The sequence below is a fragment of the Lithobates pipiens genome, unplaced genomic scaffold, assembly GCF_037356315.1.
Source record: "Lithobates pipiens isolate NorthernLeopardFrog02 unplaced genomic scaffold, aLitPip1_a1.2 Scaffold_16, whole genome shotgun sequence".
In the NCBI taxonomy this organism is placed as follows: Eukaryota; Metazoa; Chordata; class Amphibia; order Anura; family Ranidae; genus Lithobates; species Lithobates pipiens.
The window spans coordinates 326,175,581-326,201,293 of NW_027507748.1; positions in this window are offsets into that span (position 1 = coordinate 326,175,581).

Genomic DNA, 25,713 nt, shown 5'->3' on the forward strand with positions numbered 1-25,713 from the left:
CAGAACTCATAGCCCGCCAACTACTGCCATATAAACTGGTGGACTCGGAGGCCTTTCGCAAATTTGTGGCCATTGGAACACCACAATGGAAGGTCCCAGGAAGGAAGTATTTCTCAGAGAAGGGCATCCCAGAGCTATATGGCCATGTTCAGCGGCAAGTGAATGTATCTCTGGCACACAGTGTCGGTGCCAAGATACATCTGACCACAGACACGTGGTCTAGCAAACACGGGCAGGGAAGGTATATCAGTTTTACTGCCCACTGGGTGAACCTTCTGACGGCCGTCAAGCATGTAACCCGTGGCACCCGTGTAGATTTGGTTTTACCGCCACGGATTGCATGCAGGCCTGACTCTTCTTCTCCTCCTCCTACTCCATCCTCCTCCCTCTCCTCCTCAGCTGCCTCCTCCTTTTCCGCTGCTAGCGTCTCTTCCACTGCACCGCCCAAGCTCCCCAGAACCTATTCCACATGCCAGGTGAGACGTTGCCATGCCGTGCTGCGTCTGTTGTGCCTGGAAGCAAAGAGCCACACTGGCCCGGCACTCCTTTCAGCTTTGCGTTCACAGGCAGATGAGTGGCTAACACCGCTCAATTTGACAGTTGGTAAAGTGGTGTGTGACAACGGTGCCAATCTGCTTAGCGCATTGAAACAGGGCAAAATCACGCACGTGCCGTGCATGGCACACGTCTTAAACTTGGTCGTGCAGCGATTCCTTGTCAAATACCCTGGGGTCCAGGACATCTTGCGGCAGGCAAGGAAAATCTCGGCCCATTTCAGAAGATCTTACACGGCCATGGCTCGCCTTGCTGACATTCAGCGGCGACACCATCTGCCGGTCAGACGTCTTATTTGCGATTGCCCGACGCGATGGAACTCAACCTTCTATATGCTTGATAGGCTGCTCCAGCAGAAACGTGCAGTTAACGTCTACCTGTATGAACTCTGCGAAAGAAACGGTTCTGGGGAGCTGGGTTTTTTTTCACCGCGCCAGTGGCTGCTCATGCGCGACACATGCAGACTTCTGCGGCCATTTGAGGAGATCACCAAACTGGTCAGTCGCAGCCATGGCGCCATCAGTGACATGGTACCTTATGCCTTCTTTCTGGAGCGTGCATTGCGTCGTGTCATTGATCAGGCTGTGGAGGAGCAGGAGCGGGAAGATGAGGAAGTCGCAATGCTGGATGAATTCCCAGGGGGGGCTACTCTATCTGAGACAAGTCAACAACAGGAGTCTGATGAGGAGTCAGAGGAGGATGGTGCCGGGGCGGATGAGCAGGAGCAAGAAGAGCATGCTTTAAACCTTTCTGGGATCCCTGTTGTGCGAGGATGGGGAGAGGAGAATGAAGAGGACGACATTATCCTGGATGATGAGCAGGAGCCAGGCCACCACACCGCTTCCACTTTAGTGCAAATGGGGGCCTTCATGCTCCAGTGTTTTAATAGGGACCCCCGTATAAAAAGCATGAGGGTCAAGGACCAGTACTGGGTGGCAACGTACTTAGACCCCCGGTACAAACACAAAATGGCGGAAATGTTACCGCCGTCGCAGAGGGCTGTCAGAATGCAGCACTTCCAGGCCTTGCTTCGAGAAATGCTGCATTCTGCTTTTGCGTGCGCTGGCAGAGGAGCAATTCCCACTCCCAGAGAAGGATTTGCGGGTACCAATCCAACAGCGCCTGCAAGAAGAGGCCGGTTTGAAGATGTGTTGGTGACTTCGGATATGAGGTCATTCTTTCAGCCGACCCATCGACAGGTGTCATCCGGATCCAGCATCAGGGAACGCCTAGACCGTCAGGTGTCCGACTACATTGGGTTAACGGCCGATGTGGACGCTCTGAGGAGTGATGAACCCCTAGACTACTGGGTGGGCAGGCTTGACCTCTGGCCAGAGCTTGCCCAATTTGCAATCGAACTGTTGGCTTGCCCCTCATCCAGTGTCCTGTCCGAAAGGACGTTCAGCGCAGCAGGGGGGATTGTGACCGATAAGCGTACTCGCCTAGCTCACCACAGTGTTAACTACCTCACATTTCTAAAAATGAATGAGGCATGGATCTCGGAGGAATTCAACACATGTGACCAGTAGACCATGTATATGTCTATAAACTATTTTTTTAATCAAGCACACAGACCTTCTTAATTCATTTGGCTCACTTCCTTGACCCAAAAAAGCACACCGTACTATATGCCCCTACCCTCCTCTTTGAAGAGGTTGAGCGGTGTCATATTTCTACTGGGGCTGCTTATGATATCCCTGTGCTGTGCTGACTTCCTCCTGGGGGTTCTTATTATGAAGGGATCACACTATCCCTGTGCTGTGCTGACTTCCTCCTGGGGGTTCTTATTATGAGGGGATCACACCATCCCTGTGCTGTGCTGACTTCCTCCTGGGGCTGCTTACGGTGCTGCTGTCAGTGCTGTATGTCACGGTGCTGCTGTCAGCGCTGTATGTCACGGTGCTGCTGTCAGCGCTGTATGTCACGGTGCTGCTGTCAGCGCTGTATGTCACGGTGCTGCTGTCAGCGCTGTATGTCACGGTGCTGCTGTCAGCGCTGTATGTCACGGTGCTGCTGTCAGCGCTGTATGTCACGGTGCTGCTGTCAGCGCTGTATGTCACGGTGCTGCTGTCAGCGCTGTATGTCACGGTGCTGCTGTCAGCGCTGTATGTCACGGTGCTGCTGTCAGCGCTGTATGTCACGGTGCTGCTGTCAGCGCTGTATGTCACGGTGCTGCTGTCAGTGCTCTGTATTACGGTGCTGCTGTCAGATGCCTCTATCACGGTGCATGTGTCATTCCGGTATGTCACGCTGCTGGTGATCATCTCCTGCACCCTCTTCTTTGCCTACCCTGGTCCCTGACCTTCCCTCTCCTCCATTGCCTTCATTAGCTCCATAGTCCTGAATTGTTAGAACAATTTCCCAAATAAAATAAAAATGCTTGTAGTTATCGATCCCAAATTCACCTCATACATGTATTATGTCATTGTCCAGATGGTGGGACTACGTTTTACCCCCTAATAATTACCACGTGGCCGCAAATTCGACATGAAGGTTTGCAAAGTTCGCCTCCCATTGAAGTCAATGGGGCCCGCGGCGAACGTTCGGTTTCGCGAACGTTTGGGTCCGTTCGCATTTCGCTTTCGCGAAACGTCCCGTCGGAAGTTCGTCCATCACTATCTGTGAGTAATTTGTAAATATCATGTAAGCCAGGGGACCTACACTGTATATTGTGATGTACATACTGTCTGGTGTGTAATTTGTATATATTATGTAACCCTATAAATAAATGTGTATTGCTGATTGAACTATCTCTTTTGTACAAGATCTCTCAGATCTAGATATGTATATGTCCATACTACTACAATGATTGAGGGGTATGCACATAATCATAAATACTAGTCAACAAATGGCGACCGACGAAGGGACAGGAAAAATTGGTGGTCTCTTTCAGCAATATCTCAAGGGGTTGCAATATCTACAAAAGGCACACTATGAAAGGGTTTTTCATCTGAATGCTAAAAAGTAACATTGGGTGCTCTATGTGCTCAATATAGAAATAGGCTATAAAAAATAGCTGTGTTGTACCGTGTGTGATCATTAGGAAGCCTACTGTTAGTATACTAAGGAACACATCACTTATGTTAAAAGCTAAATATAATATAGAATGTGTACATGAAGAGTCCAGATACATTAGAAGGAGATGAAAAGAGCTGTTGCCCAATGTTTCTATGCATGAAGATTCAGTCGATTTAAAAAAAAAAAAAAAAAAGTTTAACCACTTAACCACTTGCCGACCGCCGCACGACGATATACGTCGGCAGAATGGCACGGGCAGGCATATGGGCGTATATATAAGTCCCTGCCTGCCCGCGGGTGGGGGGCCCGATCGGGCCCCCCCCCGGTGCCTGCGGCGGTCGGCATTCCTTCGAGAGCGATCCGGGATGAGGGGGCGGCCATTCATTCATGGCCACCCCCTCGCGATCGCTCTCGACGAATGGAAATCCCCCGTGACATCACTTCCTCTCCTGTAATGTAAACACAGGAGAGGAAGTGATGTATTCTCTCCTCCGTGTCGGTATTTTTCGTTCCGACACGGAGGAGAGCGGATCGGTGAGTTGCACCAACACTCTACACACACAGTAGAACATGCCAGGCACACTCACACCCCCCTTTACCCCCCGATCACCCCCCCAATTACCCCTGCCCCCCAGTCACAGTGACACCAATGTAATTTTTTTTTTTTTTTTTTGCATTGGTGTCATTTGTGACTGTAATAACTGTTAGGGCAGTTAGAGTTAGCCCCCTTTAGTTCTAATGTACCCCCCTAACCCCCCCAATAAAGGTTTAACCCCGTGATCACCCCCCGTCGCCAGTGTCACTAAGGCTGGGTTCACATTGCAGCGGTTTATGAGAACGAATGTGATTCGCACCGCACTGCAGTGCAAATCACATCCGATCTCTGTGCGATTCGAGTTCAGCCATTCGCCGCACCCGCCGCACCCGCCGCAAATTCGCACGGGACCCTTTTTTTGGCCCGCAGCAGAATCGGATCGCATGGGTGTTCACACCATGCGATCCGAGTTTGCAGATCGCACTGCGATATGCGAACTGATCTGGGGGTGTCAGTAACATTTCACTGACACTCCCAGCAGTTCGCATAGGGCAGTGTGAACTGCCGCCGGGAGGCATGCGATGCGGGAACCCGCCGCGGATTCGCGGCGTTTCCGCATCGCTCCAGTGTGAACCCAGCCTAATAAGCGATCATTTTTCTGATCGCCGTATTAGTGTCACAGGTGACGCTAGTTAGGCAGGTAGGTATTTAGGTTCGCCGCAGCTTTTTATAGCGCCAGGGACCCCCATATACTACCGCATAAAGCCCCTTGATTGCCCCCTAGTTAACCCTTTCACCAGTGATCACCATATAACTGTTACAGGTGACGCTGGTTGATTAGTTATTTTTTTATAGTTTCAGGGCACCCGCCATTTATTACCTAATAAAGGTTTAACCCCCTGATCACCCGGCGGGTGTCATTTGTGACTAATAACTGTTAGGGCAGTTAGGGTTAGCCCCCTTTAGTTCTAAGGTACCCCCCTAACCCCCCCAATAAAGGTTTAACCCCGTGATCACCCCCCGTCGCCAGTGTCACTAAGGCTGGGTTCACATTGCAGCGGTTTGAGAACGGATGTGATTCGCACCGCACTGCAGTGCAAATCACATCCGATCTCTGTGCGATTCGAGTTCAGCCATTCGCCGCACCCGCCGCACCCGCCGCAAATTCGCACGGGACCCTTTTTTTGGCCCGCAGCAGAATCGGATCGCATGGGTGTTCACACCATGCGATCCGAGTTTGCAGATCGCACTGCGATATGCGAACTGATCTGGGGGTGTCAGTAACATTTCACTGACACTCCCAGCAGTTCGCATAGGGCAGTGTGAACTGCCGCCGGGAGGCATGCGATGCGGGAACCCGCCGCGCATTCGTGGCGTTCCCGCATCGCTCCAGTGTGAACCCAGCCTAATAAGCGATCGTTTTTCTGATCGCTGTATTAGTGTCACAGGTGACGCTAGTTAGGCAGGTAGGTATTTAGGTTCGCCGCAGCTTTTTATAGCGCCAGGGACCCCCATATACTACCGCATAAAGCCCCCTGATTGCCCCCTAGTTAACCCTTTCACCAGTGATCACCATATAACTGTTACAGGTGACGCTGGTTGGTTAGTTATTTTTTTATAGTTTCAGGGCACCCGCCATTTATTACCTAGTCTCACTAGTGTACCCCTAAATTTAGGGGTGTCTACTTTCCAAAATGGGGTCATTTGGGGGGGGGTTTGTGCCATCTTGGCATTTTATGGCCTTCAAAACTGTAACGCCCTTAGAAAGCCTGAAGGCGGTGCTTGGTTTTCGGGGCCCCGTACGCGGCTAGGCTCCCAAAAAGTCCCACATATGTGGTATCCCCGTACTCAGGAGAAGCAGCAGAATTTATTTTGGGGTGTCATTTCACATATGCCCATGGCATGCGTGAGCAATATATCATTTAGTGACAACTTTGTGAAAAAAAAAAAAAAAAAGTTTGTAATTTTCCCGCAACTTGTGGCAAAATATAAAATATTCCATGGACTCAACATGCCTCTCAGCAAATAGCTTGGGGTGTCTACTTTCTAAAATGGGGTCATTTGTGGGGGTTTTGTGCCATCTTGGCATTTTATGGCCTTCAAAACTGTAATAGGTAGTGTGAAGTGAACTCAAAAATTTACGCCCTTAGAAAGCCTGAAGGCGGTGCTTGGTTTTCGGGGCCCCGTACGCGGCTAGGCTCCCAAAAAGTCCCACATATGTGGTATCCCCGTACTCAGGAGAAGCAGCAGAATTTATTTTGGGGTGTCATTTCACATATGCCCATGGCATGTGTGAGCAATATATCATTTAGTGACAACTTTGTGAAAAAAAAAAAAAAAAAAAAAAGTTTGTAATTTTCCCGCAACTTGTGGCAAAATATAAAATATTCCATGAACTCAACATGCCTCTCAGCAAATAGCTTGGGGTGTCTACTTTCTAAAATGGGGTCATTTGTGGGGGTTTTGTGCCATCTTGGCATTTTATGGCCTTCAAAACTGTAATAGGTAGTGAGAAGTGAACTCAAAAATTTACGCCCTTAGAAAGCCTGAAGGCGGTGCTTGGTTTTCGGGGCCCCGTACGCGGCTAGGCTCCCAAAAAGTCCCACATATGTGGTATCCCCGTACTCAGGAGAAGCAGCAGAATTTATTTTGGGGTGTCATTTCACATACGCCCATAGCATGTGTGAGCAATATATCATTTAGTGACAACTTTGTGTAAAAAAAAAAAAAAAAATTTTTTTTTGTCATTATTCAATCGCTTGAGGCAAAAAAATAAAATATTCAATGGGCTCAACATGCCTCTTATCAATTTCCTTAGGGGGTCTACTTTCCAAAATGGGGTCATTTGGGGGGGTTTTGTACTGCCCTGCCATTTTAGCACCTCAAGAAATGAGATAGGCAGTCGTAAACTAAAAGCTGCGTAAATTCCAGAAAACGTACCTTAGATGGAGATGTGACAACTTTTGCGCAAACCAATAAATATACAATTATTGACTTTTTTTTTACCAAAGACATGTGGCTGAATACATTTTGGCCTAAATGTATGACTAAAATTGAGTTTATTGGATTTTTCTAATAACAAAAAGTAGAAAATATCATTTTTTTTCAAAATTTGTGGTCTTTTTACGTTTATATCGCAAAAAATAAAAATCGCAGAGGCAATCAAATACCATCAAATGTTATGACGCCGGTTCCTCCCTCCCCCTCTCTGTACCGATCGGAACAGCGGAGGGGGAGGAGATCGGTGTCAGCAGTGATGTGGGCTGCATCTGCAGTGCCCACATCGCTGCTCACCGAAAATTAACCCCTCAATTCCCTGCAAAAACTCTGCAATACCCTGCCATTACTCTGCATTACCCTGCATTACCCTGCATTACTCTGCATTACCCTGCATTACTCTGCATTACCCTGCATTACCCTGCATTACTCTGCATTACCCTGCATTACCCTGCATTACTCTGCATTACCCTGCATTACCCTGCATTACCCTGCATTACTCTGCATTACTCTGCATTACCCTGCATTACCCTGCATTACCCTGCATTACTCTGCATTACTCTGCATTACTCTGCAATAGTCTGCATTACACTGCAATACCCTGCCAATGCTCTGCAACACTCTGCAATGCTCTGCAACACTCTGCAACACTCTGCAATGCTCTGCAACACTCTGCAATGCTCTGCAACACTCTGCAATACCCTGCAACACTCTGCAATACCCTGCAACACTCTGCAATGCTCTGCAACACTCTGCAATGCTCTGCAACACCCACCAATACCCTGCAACACTCTGCAATGCTCTGCAACACCCGCCAATACCGTGCAATGCTCTGCAACACCCTCCAATATCCTGCAATGCTCTGCAACGCTCTGCAACACCCGCCAATACCCTGCAACACTCTGCAATGCTCTGCAACACTCTGCAATGCTCTGCAACACCCACCAATACCCTGCAACACTCTGCAATGCTCTGCAACACCCGCCAATACCGTGCAACACTCTGCAATGCTCTGCAACACCCTCCAATATCCTGCAATGCTCTGCAACGCAATACTCTGCAACGCCATACTCTGAGATACCCAGCCATACTCTGATATACCCAGCCATACCCAGCCATAGTCGGTGATACCCTGCAATACCCAGCCATAGACACCCCCCCCCCCTCCCGCCGCCCTCCGGTGCTTCTACCGACTCGCCAATACTATCAAATCCAGAATCTTTTTTTTTTTTCTTTTTTTTTTCAGGCTTCCCAGCTTAGATGTGAGATGCGGGGTCTTATTGACCCCACATCTCACTGTAAAGAGGACCTGTCATGCCATATTCCTATTACAAGGGATGTTTACATTCCTTGTAATAGGAATAAAAGTGATCAAAAAATTTATTTTTGGGGAAAAAAATGTCAAACTAAAATAAATAAAGTAAAATGAACAATAAATTTTTTTTTTTTTTTTAAAGCGCCCCTGTCCCCATGTGCTCGCATGCAGAAGCGAACGCATACGTAAGTCCCGCCCACATATGAAAACGGTGTTCAAACCACACATGTGAGGTATCGCTGCGTACGTTGGAGCGAGAGCAATAATTCTAGCCCTAGACCTCCTCTGTAACTCAAAACATATAACCAGTAGAAAAAAAATTAAATCGTCGCCTATGGGGATTTTTAAGTAGCGACGTTTGGCGCCATTCCACGAGCCTGTGCAATTTTGAAGAGTGACATGTTAGGTATCGATTTACTCGGTGTAACTTCATCTTTCACATTATGCAAAAATTGGGCTAACTTTACTGTGTTTTTTTTTTTTTAAGCACAAAACAGTTTTTTTTCCAAAAAAAAGCATTCGAAAAATTGCTGCGCAAATACCATGCGAGATAAAAAGTTGCAACGACCACCATTGTATTCTCCAGGGTGTTTGCTAAAAAAACATATATAATGTTTTGGGATTCGATGTAATTTTCTAGCAAATAAATGATGATTTTTACATGTAGGAGAGAAATGTCAGAATTGTCCTGGGTGCTCCAGAACGACTGATGGCGCTCCATGCATGTTGGGCCTCTGTATGTGGCCGCACTGTGTAAAAGTCTCACACATGTGGTATCGCCGTACACGGGAGTAATAGCAGAATGTGTTTTGGGGTGTAATTTGTGGTATGCATATGCTGTGTGAGAAATAAACTGATAATATGACAATTTTGTGAAAAAAAAAAAGAAAAGTAAAAAAAATCTTGATTTTGCAAAAAATTGTGGGAAAAAATGACAACTTCAAAAAACTCATCATGCCTCTTACTAAATACCTTGGAATGTCTTCTTTCCAAAAAGGGGTCATTTGGGGGGTATTTGTACTTTTCTGGCATGTTAGGGTCTCAAGAATTGAAATAGGCCGTCAGTACTTCAGGTGTGATCAATTTTCAGATATTGGCACCATAGCTTGTGGACTCTATAACTTTCACAAAGACCAAATAATATCCACCAATTTGTACTTATTTTTACCAAAGATATGTAGTGGTATAAATTTTGGCCAAAATTTATGAAGAAAAAATTACTAATCTGCTAAATTTTATAACAGAAATGAAGAAAAATTCATTTTTTTACAGAATTTTCTGTATTTTTTCTTTTATAGCACAAAAAATAAAAAACCCAGCGGTGATTAAATACCACCAAAAGAAAGCTCCATTTGTGTGAAAAAAAGGATAAAAATTTCATATAGGTCCAGTGTTGCATGACTGAGTAATTGTCATTCAAAATGTGAGAGCACCGAAAGCTGAAAATTGGTCTGGTTATTAAGGGTGTTTAAGTGCCCAGTGGTCAAGTGGTTAAAGATGTTTCCTGCAGTGGATGAAGTGCATGTAACAGGAATTGAGAGTACAGCACAAAAGATGGATAGGGAGGACAGACAGTCTTTAGAAAATGTGCTACTTGTAGCTAACAATATTGGCAAACTATTGCCAGGAGTGCACATAATATTTCATGCAGATAATGTCTTGCAACGATGTAAATTGCTGGGAGTTGCCAACTCCAGAGATCAGGTTAAAGTTTTACTATTAACAGTTAACTTAGACACATGGTCTTCCTTACCAGACCATGTTAAAGAAGGAAGAGCAGATTACAATGAAACTGTAGATGAACTGCTAAAAATATTATATCCCTTTGACCTAGGCTTAATAGCAGCGTTTAGAACAAAACAGGAAAATAATGAGAATCCACTTCTTTATGCAAACAGGCTATGGTCAGCTTACTATGTAGGCAAACAGAGAAATGTAAACAGAGAGGACCCAGAGTACAAAACCCTCCTAATATCTAATACCCATCCAAAATTTAAAATTCAATGTGGATTTTTTATAAATCCTCTTAAAGATTCATATCAAAGTATCATGGATTGTATGCACAATTATTTTCATGTAGCCAGAAGGTCTAATTCTGTGAAATCAAAGATTTATCACCAGCATACAAACAAAAATACCTATTTAGCAAGTCACACTACAGGAGAATTGGCCACCTTTTCAAACAGAAAGAGACATCATTACAATTACAATGCCTCCAAAGATAAGATCTATAGGCATGGCTCCACAGTTACTAGTCAAAGGCAAATAGCCTCATGCTCCCCTTTGAATGTAAATTCCATGGAAAGCGATCTCAGATTACAGCACAGGAGATCAGTTCTGAAAGAACTTACGTTAATAACCACAATTAAGTCTCTTGAAAATGAGATTGAGCTACTGAAGTCGCATATTCATAATTGGGAAAATACCAATAAAATAATGGAAACATCACAACATGTTCTTAAGGAAAAATATGAAGCATGCCATGCAGATGTGGTACAGTGTAATAAAGGACTGAAAGAAATAAAACAATCTTTTGATCAAATTGTTAAGACCCCACAGAAAACCGTCTATTCCATTCAAACAGAAAATACAGGAGGGAGGCCCAATCTATCTATATTATCTGCTAGGACTTCCTCTTACGGGGAACAAAACTTAAATATAAGCAATGTAGAAACAGTGAAAGAAGTACCAGATCTAATGTGTCATTCAGATGTTTATGATTTGAGTAATTTATTTTCACCAGATCCAACTGCGGATGTCAGTGTCTATTTACCAATGTACACATAAGAATGATGTATTTTTTATTTTTTTTTGTTTTGCTTTAAATAGGTTAAATAAATAAAAAGGGGGAAAGATTAATAACTGTCTTCTACAAAGTAATTTTTTTTCAGGTTTAAGTGAGTTCAGGAAAGTATATGTCCATACAAATTAGCTGTACATATGCGTAAGAACACGCCTAACAAGGGTAAGGTATAACAGTCCATTGTTTTTTTTTTTTTTTTTTTTTTTCTCTCTTCCTCTCACTTTCCTTCGTATTCTCCCAGAGGCCAGAAACGCCTAACAATTCATTTGCAAATACCAAAGTGCTATCCAGGATGTATGGCATGCTATCGAAATGAATGTGTATGTTTGAGTGATGGAATGCATGGGTATGAACTGTCCATGTGTAAACAAAGATTTTTTTTTTCTTATGGGGTGTACTCAACATTGCTTTATGGCCATAAAATAAGTGTGATCACACTAATGTGCATGCGTTGTACCGTTTATGATTATTTTATCATTTTTTATTTTTTTTATTTTTTCATTGGAAATGAGCTCAATACTGGTACCAGTTTAAATTTATAATTTTTTTTTTTTACAAGTTTAAATGTACTTGCGAAAAAATAACCTGTGCACAAATATGAAATCTCAATCCCTATAACTATGAGGAACTGTAGGGATGTTGTGTATATCTTTGTTTTCTCCTTTCCTATGGTTTAGAGTGAAGGTTCTTTCACTCTGACACTCGGAAACTACCATGATACATTACTTTGCACCTTGTGGCATCTTATGGATTCAGTAGGTCTTGTGTTTTGTTTTGTTTTTCCTTCCAAATTAACTCATGTGATGCTAATATGTGTGAAGGTTATAGATCTACATGTTGTCGTTTAGAATTTAAGTATTTACAAACCCTCCCAGTTTTTCCATAATTTTTGGTCTGTCCGAGTATAGATATGGGGGTGGGTCCTGGACATTATTGACTGTACTTACGGTTAATGGACCCATTACCTTGGCTGGAAGTCTGTTCCAAGCATCCACTACTATTGTAGACCATTATGAACCTCTCAGAGAGGTACAGTGAGGTGTTATTAATGATTTTTAAGTTTTGTATTTTAGGGTAATTGCCCAAACAAGGATGGATGATTGGACTCAGACGGGGCAAAGTATTGTCAAACACAGATGAGGACCTTAAAACATAATTTTATGTTGGTTTTAAGGAGAAGCCTTGAATGGAATTAATTACAGTCAGGCCTAACTAAATTCTAAAACAAAAAAAAAATGTTTTGGGGGGCGGTCTGTTTCAATAAACAGAGGTCCTGCGCTCTCTAATACAAATTTTTGTGGCCTGCTGGACTTGCAAATTGTTTTGCACGGAGAGTCAATTAATAGGTTAATCACCACCAAGAGAGGGTGTTGCGCAATGTTTAAAGGCAAATTCAATCATCTTGTTTAACACAATTACAGATTCAAGGCTCTTTAACAAATTAAAGGTTGAGGCAGCATTCAATCTGAATAGTTTTTTTTCTCTTTATTGTTTAGTTTTTTTTCCTTCAACTTTTTCTCTTAAGGAAAACTATTTTTTTTTTTCTTTACTTCCTATATCACCTTATTTTTTTTTTTTTTGGTGATTCTTCAGTTTGGCTTGCCTATGGTGAAAAAAAAAAAAAAAAAAAAAAGAGGGGAGTATGGGGAACATTATATGGAGAACATTTAAAGCAATTACAAATGTTGATATAGAATATTAAAAGCTTCCCTTTAGCATTTTGGGGACGGGTCAAGTATCCAACAGTTTTTGTTTTTATTTTATGACATTGGATAATTGTTTTATATGAATTTAGGTCATTGTAGCTATTATCATGACAATAGTAATATTAGGGTTTAGCTACAACCATGTGACTATTTTCTGGGTATATGTGACATACAATCCTCTCTACAGTTCTAATATTGGGCAGTCATCAGATGTGGTCATTGATCATTTTTCTTTTTTTTATGTTGCTCAGTTTTTCCTTTTTGTGCCATAATAAGTTCAAAGAGCATTGCGTGAATATCATAGATATACTGGGACTTGTGAGACTCATAGTGATTGGCAAATAGCAGGGAGTATAGTACATTTGTACTCAAGAGTATTTTAGTTAGATTTTTCCTGAAGCCACTAGTGACTGGTGACATCACACCTATCTGTATTCTGAAATCAAGTTATTTTTGTCTGCGTAGGCGACACTGCTTAATCTGCAATGAGAACTCTTAAAGTGATGACCTCTTCCGTAGCCTGCTAAAGGCAGGGCTCGTACAGTAGCTACACATGGTAGCCAAGGATGGAGCGGTATGCCCAATGTTTGGGACCAGCATGGAACACAGCTCCAGTAAAAGGAGGTAGTGGTGAGTTGCGATGGCAACAAGAGCCCCCTGGACACTTGAAGGGTCATACACAGACACACAGTGGTATACAGCAGAAGGCAGAACAGAGTTACTTGCAGGCATATGACCATGGAGGAAGAAAGATGGGGGGTGGAAATCAGACACCTGGCTGAAGGGCGTAACCAAATTGTTACACATGTCACTGAGAAAGGGGTCTTATTAATATGTCGCAGTATATCTATGGTAATTCTAATAAAAGGTCCTAACTGCTCAGACTTACCAGACAAGCATTAATTTGAATGCATGTGTCTCAAATGTACTTGTGGTGTTCTTTCTCTACCTCTGTCCACATTAACAAAGTATAATCTTAGCCGGGAAAGCTGGTCCAAAGGCCATTACTGTATGCGGTATCCAACGTGAATCACCATGAGAGGCTGTCCCAGAAGCAAGGGCAACATGACCAGATGGACATTATTGACTTTCGTACTATTATTATTGGACGGTTGAGAACAAGGATCCTCATGTTTTTTTTTTATCCCTTTTGTTTTTTTTTATTGTGTTTTGTATCCTATGATTTTATTATGGACTTATTACATTCAGAACAAGTGAGGACTACCGATACTGGGATCCAGAAATGTGAACTGTAGAGATGGGGATTTTAAAAGTTTTTTTTTTCTTCTCAAAGAGTTTTATTTCATTTCAGAGGGCAAAGCCAAACGTTCAAAATATTAAAGAAGATTGCACATAAACCATTATTCTATGTGTGGCCAAGTCTCATATTCTCAACTGGCCACAAGGGGCCATCTGTAGCCTTATGAGTTTATGTGAAATCTCCATTAATACCTGTACAATATTGTAATTAGAAATATATTTCTATTAGATTTAAATATATATTTAAAGTATTGAGTGTTTGTGTTGGTGTTACTGTAATTGGTTCAACTTCAAAGCTTGGCCTTTTGTTTTCCCTGATAACATCTCACCTGGGAAGTAAACAACAGCTTTCGTTGACTCATCCAATCAGGCTGTTCCCAATATACATTGACTAGGTACAGTGACCAATTAGGGAGAATATATCAGCCACACTACAGAAAGTAGGGGGGGGGGGGATATAATGCTTTGTGAGCAAGCCAAGTCACTCTGGTGTGGGAGCACACAGCAGTCACCATGGGCTGACCTGAAGTTAACAGGTAATCTAACTCTGAACTTGCACCTTATATTGTATTGTAAATACGATTCTGTGAGTAATTTGTAAATATCATGTAAGCCAGGGGACCTACACTGTATATTGTGATGTACATACTGTCTGGTGTGTAATTTGTATATATTATGTAACCCTATAAATAAATGTGTATTGCTGATTGAACTATCTCTTTTGTACAAGATCTCTCAGATCTAGATATGTATATGTCCATACTACTACAATGATTGAGGGGTATGCACATAATCATAAATACTAGTCAACAATCCAATCTATCAGAAGAAGTTATTATGAGCACAGATCTAAAACAAGGAGATAATATTTTTTTTACCATTTTGTTTAACCACTTGCTTAAACCCCCTTCCTGTTCAGACCAATGTTAAGCTTTCAGCGCTGATGCAGTTTGCATGACAATTGCGTGGTCATGCTACACTGTACGCAAATGAAATTTTTATTTTTTTTCCCCCACAAATAGAGCTTTCTTTTGGTGGTATTTGATCACCTCTACGTTTTTAATTTTTTTTTTTTTAATGTAAAAAGACTGAATTTTTTTTTATATTTTGTTATAAAATTTTGCAAACAAGTAATTTTTCTCCTTCATTGATTTACGCTGATGAGGCGGCACTGATAGGCACTGATAGGTGGCAGTAATGGGCACTGATGGGTGGCAATAATGGGCACCGATCGGTTACACTGATAGGCAGCACTGCTAGGTGGCAATGATTGGCACCTCTGGTGGGCATTGATAGGTGGCACTTGTGTGCATTGATAGGTGGCACTCATGGGCATTGATAGGTGACAATGATTGGCACCTCTGGTGGGCATTGGCAGGCAGCAATGGCAGGGGGTACTGATGGGCACAAATGAGGCACAATTGTCTCTTCCTCTTCGGGACCGATGTCCCTTGCAGATAAGCCAGTGATCAGCTTTTTTTTCTCCTCATGCTGTCAGCGTGAGGAGAAAAAAAATGATTACCGAGTTTTTGTTTACATCATGTGATCATCTGTCATTGGCTGACAGCTGATCACATGACCGGCCCCTTACTTGGATCTGTGATCATCCGAATCTCAGTGACTTGGTAATCACAGCACGGGCCCTGCAGGGGGCACGCAGGGAGCGTGCAAAGGGAAGGCCGTCATAGAAATTCAGGTCCGCGCTGTGGCCGTCATTCGGCTATTCGGCGGACGGCAAGTGGTTAATTTCCTTTTATAAAGACAATAAATGACCTTAATATATTGGTCAGTTATATATATTATTATATATAGAATATTTTAGAACACAGTTTGTGATATAACATTAATAGGATGAAATAATGCATTTCTCAGGGGAAAAGATGAACAAAATCAGTTCAAGGAAAATAAAAATAAATAAATGGAAACATGAAAAGGAAATATATTGTGAAAAGAATAGATGTGAAAAACAAATATGTTTTCCACCTGAGCTACATGAGAAAACAAGAGAACATGTCCCAGTAAATAAAAGCAAGGATATTTGTACATTATAGATAGTATTATTCTCTAAAGACAATTATGAGATCAAGGATTTTGTCACAGAAACCTAAACCTTACATTGAGTGTTAAATCAATGGACAGAGTGGAACTGACAAAGATAAAGTGTGTCTGTGTGTCTGTGTGTGTGTACATGTATGCTAAGAGTGGCAGAAGATTAATAAGGATAATCAAAGCACTTGCATTGTTCAGTTAGACAGTCTCACACCTCATGTAGTGGTACAGGTATTCTAGGCTGTTCTTCTTCACAGCAATACAAGGTCAAATGAATGAGAAATTGGATGGGTGCACTACCACAGAGGATTAAAATGAGCTTTATTCAAATATCTATAAAAGCATATCTCCCAACTGTCCCTGATTTCGAGAGACTGTCCTTGATTTGCAACAATGTCCCTCTGTCCCTCTTTCCTACTTATTTGTCCCTCATTTTGGTCTGATCTATATGGTTTTATAAAAAAGTGCTTTTTATCTTTCAAAAAGTGTTTCCCCGTGCTAAACCTTTCATCCAATTTCTTAATTGCTACATTTGTAAATTTCAAAACTATTATAAAGGCATAATAGTAGTAAAAAAAAAAGTACTTTTTATGTGTAATTCTCCTTTAAGGGGGTGTGGCAGGGGGGCCTATGCCTACATACATTTGATAATAGGTGTCCCTCATTCCTATCTCAAAAGGTTGTGAGGTATGATAAAAGCATAACACGTTTCTATTTGCAGGGTTACAAAACAGGCACCCTTCATAGAGCCATCAATAGTGGCGTCGCTAGGGGGTGGCTAGTGAGGTTAGAGCTCCAAACCTAGGTCCGGACCTACCGTGAGAGTGTCGTGGGCTGCCTGACACAGTGCAGTCCCGCACACAGAGCTTCCCTTATACATTTAAATATTTTTATATTTATACTTAGTAACTCATTGGGTTACTATTTGATGTTACTGTAGTAATTGTTCTGTTTGTGTTCTTCAGAGAGTTTTGTTGTATCTCATGTTTTTGTTTCTGTTTTTATTTCCATTTTTTACTGTTGCATTTTTTGAACAATATATGATTTACTTTTAACAGAAATATTTATAAATTAAATTGTGATTAAATTTTTTCCTTTTTTTTTTTTTTTATGGAAATATAATTGGGAACTTGGGTTTCTGTTGAAAGTTTTTCTAACGAGGACCTCCTATTCTATTCTATTCTTTTCTGGTTGATGTAAAACAGCAAGACTGCCGTTGGTTTACAGTGATTACTGTAATAAGAAAGCAGTAAGACTATTCAAGGGTTTCAACTGTGATTGGTCACAGCTACCACATGGTATGGGGCTACTGTGATTGGCCCTGGTATCATGGGATTTTTCTGACAAATCACAGAGATCACACAGTATTAAACAATAACAGCCTTGTCAACTACTGTAACTGGGAACAATGGTACCAGGGCCGCTCGCAACAGCCAAGTACAATTATTGGTGATCCACTGTATCTGGCGGTCACAGTGGTCATCGATCCCATCGCTGCATGCGCTTGAGAGTGTGCACAAGCAGCCAATGCATGAGGATGTACAGGTACATGCACCTGCATCGGTGCTCTCATTCAGCCATTGATACAGTATATAGTGGCTGTTAAACCAGAAAGTATCTACAAATCTCACTTCTATTAAAAATTCATAAAATAGCATTGAGAACCACTGGTTTATAGCATTGATACACAGGGCCGGTGCTAGACTATTTTGCGCCCTAGGCAAGACCAGCTACTTGCGCCCCCTCCCCCCCAAAAGAAAAATTTGAAATTCATTAATTCTAGCACCAGAACTCCTGCATAGCACTAAACTGTTGACCTATAGGGGCTTTGCGTGTATGCACCAATGAAACGGTAAAAAAACTTCAGCACCCTATATTTTTCATTGGCAGCGCTTTAAAAGCCCCTACAGAACATCAGGTTAGTGTTATGCAGTAGCTCTGATGCTAGAATGTTTTTTTTTTCTGTGTTTCTTTAAATTTTTAAAACTTTTTTTACATTACACTTATTGCCATTACATAGGGGACCAAAACGCCCCTATGTGATAGCATATAGGTGACAGGAACTCTTTATTAGACATTTAGGGTCTATTAGACCCTGGATGTCTCCTCTGTACTCCGCTACAGCTAATGGAACACAGCTGCACAGTGAGAGTCTGCCCCCCTCAGCAGGTGATCGCGGCCAGCACTCGTTCCTCTTTCTTCCCTGCTGAGGCGGAGCCTGCTGGCTACTGCTAGGTTGCTTTACAATGTGATTGGCTGGGACACAGGCAGGGGGTGTGGTCAGCTCGTCAGCATCTATCTGCAGATACACAGCCCTATCAGGTGCATGCAGATAAATACCAGATAACAGCCTGAAGAGTAAGTCACAAAAGTTTGGTGTGTGCTGCTATGCCCAATATGCTGCCTGTATATTTAGAATTTATTTAATATCCTTCTCCTTGGATGGGACACCTGAGGACTGAGCCTAACAAGCTGGCATCAGTGGCATGATGGAGTTTATGAAAATTTATGAGAATGGCCCCTATTCACTATGTAACTCTCATCCCCACCCAGAGACATTCTCATAAATTATCCACAATGCAATGCCATCATCTTCATCCCCCACCCAGCATTATCCATCCCTCTCCAGAATGCATCCCCATCCTTGCCCAGCACCATCCATCCATCCCTCTCCACAATGCATCCTGCCCAGCAACATCCATCCATCCATCCCTCTCCACATTGCACCCCCATCCCCGCCCCGCACCATCCACCAATCCATCCCTCTCCACAATGCATCCCCATCCTCACCAAGCATCATCCATCCCTCTCCACAATGCATCCCTATCCTTGCCCAGCACCATCCATTCATCCCTCTCCACAATGCACCCCATATCCGCCCAGCACCATCCATCCATCCCTCTCCATGAGGCATCCCCATCCCCATCCAGTACCATCCATCCAATCCTCTCCACAATGCATCCCCATCCATCCCTCTCCAAAATGCATACATTGTGGAGAGGGATGGATGGATGGTGCTGGACGTAGATGGGGATACATTGTGGAGAGGGATGGATGATGCTGGGCATGGTTGTGGACTGGTGGGTGGATTTGGTGGGACGGCCAGTGGGTGGACCCTAGGGAATGTTGGTGATTAGACGGGGTGGGGTGCCAGGCCTAAATGTGTGTATGGAAAATTTCTGATGGCTGCCCTGCAGTCAGGTGGGAAGAGGACGGAGCCAGGTAGACAGGAGATGGGTGTGCAGCCAGATGGAGGGGAGTGCAACCAGGTGGACAGGAGAAGGGACGTAGCCAGATGGACAGGAGAGGGGGGGTGCAGCTAGGTGGAGGGGAGTACAGCTAGGTGGACAGGAGAGGGGTGTGCAGCCAGTTAGACAGGAGCCGGGGGGTGCAGCCAGGTGGACAGGAGAGGGGGTGTAGCCAGGTGGAGGGAGTGCAGCCAGATAGACAGGAGTGGGGAGTGCAGCCAGGAGGGTGGGAGAGACTTTTACAGGGTGTTCCGCGGCTTTTCGAATTTCCCGCGATCACCCCAAATTGTTTACTGTTTGGCAAACAGGCAATGTTCTAGTCGAACATGAGTTTGACTCCAACTCGAAGCTCATCCCTAGTCATGAACTTATCACTTGTTCTTTCTAGCCCTAGGCATGCTTCCTTCTGTCTTCCACGCTCACGTACATTCCACATTCCACGTTCCATTCCACATTCCACATTCCACGTTCCACATTCCACGTTCCACACTCACGTTTAGGGCGGCACAGTGGTGTAGTGGTTAGCACTCTCACCTAGCAGTAACAAGGTCACTGGTTCAAATCCCAACCATGACACTACCTGCCTGGAGTTTGCATGTTCTCCCTGTGCCTGCGTGGGTTTCCTCCGGGTACTCCGGTTTCCTCCCACAATCCAAAGACATGCAGGTAGGTTAATTGGCTTCTGGCTTCTGTCCAAAATTGGCCCTAGTATGTGAATGGGGACCGTGGATTGTGGGCTTCTTGAGGATAGGGACCAATGTGGGTGTAGAATTGTACAGGGAAAGGGACAATTGTAGACACTCACTCAGGATGGACTGGTGTCTTTATTCAACCTAACAAACTATGAAACTATGAAACATCCATATAGGAAGTGATGTATTTGGGAGGAGTAGTCATGTGCTTCCATAACTTCCGTGGAAGTCGCAACAAAGTCGCTGTGTCATACATGTACATGCGAGTGCATTGCGACTTAATTACTTTCTATGGAGAACAAGTTACACCAAAAGAGAGAACAAAGTAGTGCAAAAACATTTTTAGATTGGGGACCATTGAAATACATGGATTTTGACTTGCCATGCAACTTCACATGTCTCAAGTCGCACAACAACTCGCAGTAGTGGAAACAGAGTGTATTAGGAGTTTGCCTAGCACTAAGGCTACATTGTGACTCTAATATTTCTGAACTTTCAAAAGATAGAGATTAAATGTCCTCTGAAGTACTGCTGCTTTACAAAAGTGCTGAGGTCATTGTATTATTTGATGAATATTCAATATATTTTAGGTCAGCATTTCAAGTAGAAGCTGTGAGTTTTACAAGCATAGAAAACATTTGAATGTTCTCATGAGATTTGCAAAGAACATTAAGTTATTTATATTATGCAAAGTGCATATATACGTAAAATAAAGAGTTTGGTACAACTTGATGTAAGCATTTTTTTTAAATGTATCGTTATATGTTTGATGCAGTTTACTTTTGGATCATTAAAAAAGTAAGCAATTCAGTGACAGTTTTGTATACATAAGCATTTGCTAATGAGTCATATTATCATTTCTTTTGGTCATAGCTCCTGGAGTTTACAGTAAAAATGTAGACAGATTTTTGTTAGGAGGGTACTGTGGCCATTTAGTTCTCTACACATATAGACATTCACATAATTTTTTGACAAATAGCAAATGACAGAAAAGTAACAAACAGTAAAGGGTTCTGAAAAGAAGGAAAGTATAGCCCAACTGAATCTCCTTAATTTATTCCTGTAATGCAATCAAGCTGTATATACAGTAATAAATACGCCTATATTTTTACTTTTTTTTTCAGCTTACAGTTGCAGCAAAGGCTGCAAAACGTAGTACTCTCAGCACTAGAGAAGCTGAATCACTGATCTCATGCACACAAGCAGTGGCTTGATTCTCCTGACATGCCTCACTGAAAACTGCTTTAATCAAAATCGTTCCAGCTTTATGAGCTTTGCTGTTGATTGGAGCCATGTTTAGGAAGGTGTATCTAAGACCCCTTTCACACTTAGGCACTTTGCAGTCACTATAGTGTTAAAAATAGTGTCTGCAAAGCGCCCTGAAACAGCAGCTCCATTCACTACAGTACACCGGAGCGGTGCGCTGGGAGGGCGTCAGAAAAAGTCCTGCTAGCAGCTTTTTTGGAGCGCATTAGGAGCGGTGAACTCACCACTCCACAACCACTCCTCCCCATTGAAATCAATGGGGCAGCGCTGCTACACCGCCGGCAAAACGCCACTTCGAAGGGCGTTTAGCAGGAGGATTTAACACCTTTTCGGCCGCAAGCGGGGTTAAAACAACCCCGCTAGCGGCCGAAAAGCACTGCTTTAAAAAAACGGTAAAGCGGGGCGGCACAGTGTGAAAGGGGTCTTAGAGCTGGGCTGCTGTTTGTGTTTCAAAACAGCAGTCCAACTCACCTGGCACTGTCAACACAGGGTTTTTAACTCTTACTGTACCATTTAGCAAATAAAAAAGTAAAAATTTGACATATTAAATACTGTATATGCAGCCAGACATAATCTGTTAAATTACGGTAAGCTCATTGCTGAGTGAAACACATTAGAGGGCAGAGGCTCAGGTGATTTTGTAATTTGCATACTAAGTGATTTTGTAACCAGATGGATTATTCATTTTCTTTAGCATATCCTGGGATACACCTTGCCTTTCTTTACAATACTTACAGTACAGTATCTCATAAAAGTGAGTACACCCCTCACATTTTTGTAAATATTTTATTCTATCTTTTCATGTGACAACACTGAAGAAATGACACTTTGCTACTTTGCTGTAAAGTAGTGAGTTTACAGCTTAAATTGTATAAGTTTAAATTTGCTGTCCCCTTAAAATAACTCAACACACAACTGGCAAAAAAGTGAGTACATCCTTAAGTGAAAATGGCCAAATTGGGACCAATTAGCCATTTTCCCTCCCCATTGTCATGTGGCTCGTTAGTGTTACAAGGTCTCAGGTGTGAATGGAGAGCAGGTGTTTTAAATTTGGTGTTATCACTCTCACTCGCTCTCACTCTGGTCACTTGAAGTTCAACATGGCACCTCATGGCAAAGAACGCTCCCAGGATCTGAAAAAAAAGAATTGTTGCTCTACATAAAGATGGCCTAGGCTATAATAATATTGACAAGACCCTGAAACTGAGCTGCAGCACAGTAACAAAGAACATACAGCGGTTCAACAAGACAGTTTCCACTCAAAACAGGCCTCATCATGGCCGACCAAAGAAGTTGAGTGCACGTGCTCAGCGTTATAGTGAGTGCTGCCAGCATTGCTGCTGTAATGGAAGTGAAGAGAAATTTCCCTAGCTGAATACAGGCATACACCTGTTACATACAGTCTAGTCTGTTTCATAGACAGGGGATTGCATAGCCTAAAGTGGAACTAAACTGTATCTGAGCACTAGAAACTGAAAATTCTGTTTAACTTATTTTTATTATTCTGAGCAAACTCACCCACCCATTCATGTCTCCAGGCTTTATTTTGTTGAGAAATCACTTTAGAAAACACCCTCAAGCATTTCTAGCAGTGGCCAACTTGAGTAAGGGAAGAGGATTTAAGTAGCATTTACTTCCTGGAATCCATCTGCCCTTAGCTCTGACATAAAGGCAGGGGGGTGTTTTTAGAGAGAAAATCCTTCCTGCTCACCTCCATATGGAAAAAAATGTTCTACAAGACAATATTTCTTTAGATGATGATACTCACCAATACCTGAGTAAGTGGACATGGATTTTACAAAGATCCATCCCGCTCAAAAGTTAGGATTAAATCTGGGAATATGCCTCTGAATCACCCCCCTGTGTGGTGAATGCCTACAAAATCTTGATGTTTTGGGATAAAACGCCTGAGATGCAGCATATATGGAGCCCAGCAGGGTGTCTGTTGGTGATGTAGTCAGGGGAATGGCTCGTTGTATAATATATTTTTGATATTCCCTCATATCCAACTCATTTAGACCCATGTACATAATATGTCATTCTCATTAGATCCCACCAAATTTTTTGTTGGATCTACCTTTTTCTGGCATCCGTAAACATTCTAAAAACTTACATACTTACCTATATTCTAATAGCTGCCAGCTGACAAATTCCCCTTTACTGGTTGTCCACCTGGGCCCCGTCCCCCACAGAACTCCTGTCTATCAATTTGGAATATGGAACATGTCATGGCCAAAGTTGGAGACACCCTAGAACTATTTCATAACATGTGGGCACTTGAGGGGGGGGGGAGTTCATGGAAGTTACACCTCTCTCCCAGTATTTTGGTTTTGTGCTTCCCAAGGGAAAACAAGTCTCAGCATAGCAGGCTGTCATATCTCAATCCTGGCACTCCCAATACCTGCAATGCGCTTCCAGCACAAGGAGACCACAGCGGCAGCCTACTTGCTCCCTGGCTGCCTTACACTGAGCCCTTCCCCACTCTCCCCTTGCATGATCAGTGTCCTCCAGGCGGGTACCCCTCAGGAGTCTGGGCAGCATGTCTCTCTGCTGGGCTGGTGGAAGGAAGGCAGACCAAGTCGGGACAAGAGGAGGAGGTTACATCCTTTGAGGCTGGGCCCATGCAAGCCCTTCTTTTTGACCGGATGGGCATTGGCAGGATTTCCCTGTGTAAACCACAAATATTACCACCCTCCCCCTCCTGTCGCTGTCAGGCAGCTGGTTGAGCTACCTATGGCTTGCGCCAGCTCTACTCATAGAGTCCATTCTGCTTTGGGGTAGAGCCGCACCTCTGAAAAATTCTGCCCAAGGCCAACTCCTTGTTTGCCTCATGGTAGATACACCCCAGCTCTCTCCCCTGACCACACTTCTTAATTTTGCCTAGACTTTGTGTGACATATTGCAACTTCTCTTTACCCTGCTTACCACTGATATGTATAAAAAATGATCTTCTTTTCTAATCTGTACCCCATTTTGTCTCTGGACAAGTGAGGGTTGGGCTTAGCATCAACCTTACCCCTCTATATGACATACCATGGCTTGCTTTGTAATTTATTATGTCTTTCTTGTGTGTCATGATCCAGAGAAGAACCTCTATTTTTTTACGTTTAACTATGTCAAGAATGGAAATTGTTTTTTATATATATTATAGTTTCCTCTGCACGTTGCATTGTACATTTTATACATCTTTGCACTGGCTCTTATATCTTTGATTGTACTCTTTTAAAAATTCTAATAAAAATACAATTAAAAATGCTCATGAAGATTTAAAAGATATATGGCATTATTCTGGTCGAGGCCAGAAAACAGGAAGCAATGGAAAAGTTTAAAAAATGTAAATATAATATACATCTCTATCTATTTAATAATGCTAGCAACATAAGGATTAATAATACATAATGTTGATTGAGTTTAGTTCTGCTTTAAATGTTAAAACCGAAGTACACCCACCTATTTAACAGTTAAAAAAAACAGTTATATTTCGGGCATGTGCTGGGATTGGTTATGCTCTCAACCTAATTGTCAAACCATCCAATGGCTGGTGTCATAACTGATCGCATGTGCAGCTGAATATTAAGCTTCCTTGGCTGAAAACGATAGGAGGGTTTACGTACACTTTAGGAAAGCCAATAGAGGGATTGGGTACCAGCATTCTGACCACAGCAGGAGTGCAGCCCTAGAGCACAATGCATACATTTAGTAATAGGGTCTCCAATAGATATTCAAAAGAGACAGATGATTTATTTCGGAACCAAAAAAACACTTGAATAAAGTTTTGGCTGGTTCAAAAATCTGGCTTGAGAATAGTAAATATACTACCAGAAGCCAGGGTTGAGGTAAGGGGACAGGAGGAATGTTTTGTTTATGCTAGTCAACTTCTCTACAGTCACCCTCAGGCCCAGCTGCAGAATAAAAATGCTTTGAGGCTTATAGATTGTTTTTTTTTTTCTCCTTTCATCTCTGAAGCTTTTATGCCAACGTAAGGCTCATCTAGCTTACTTCCTTGCATCCATACTTCCAGTTCCACCTTTTAAGATCAGATGCATTGGCACTTTCATACTGAATTTCTGACTTTGAAGCTAATTATACCAAAGCAAGTTAATCAATGTGTTCTATTTTCTTAAATGCAAGTGTGCTTAACTAAATAATAATTTTTTATTTTATTTAAATTAAATTAAGATGGACTTTGTACAGCTTTACAGCTGTTCAATTCTGCATCGCAACTGATTTTTCAGCAACTGCTCTTTCCATGCCTAAATAAATTTAATT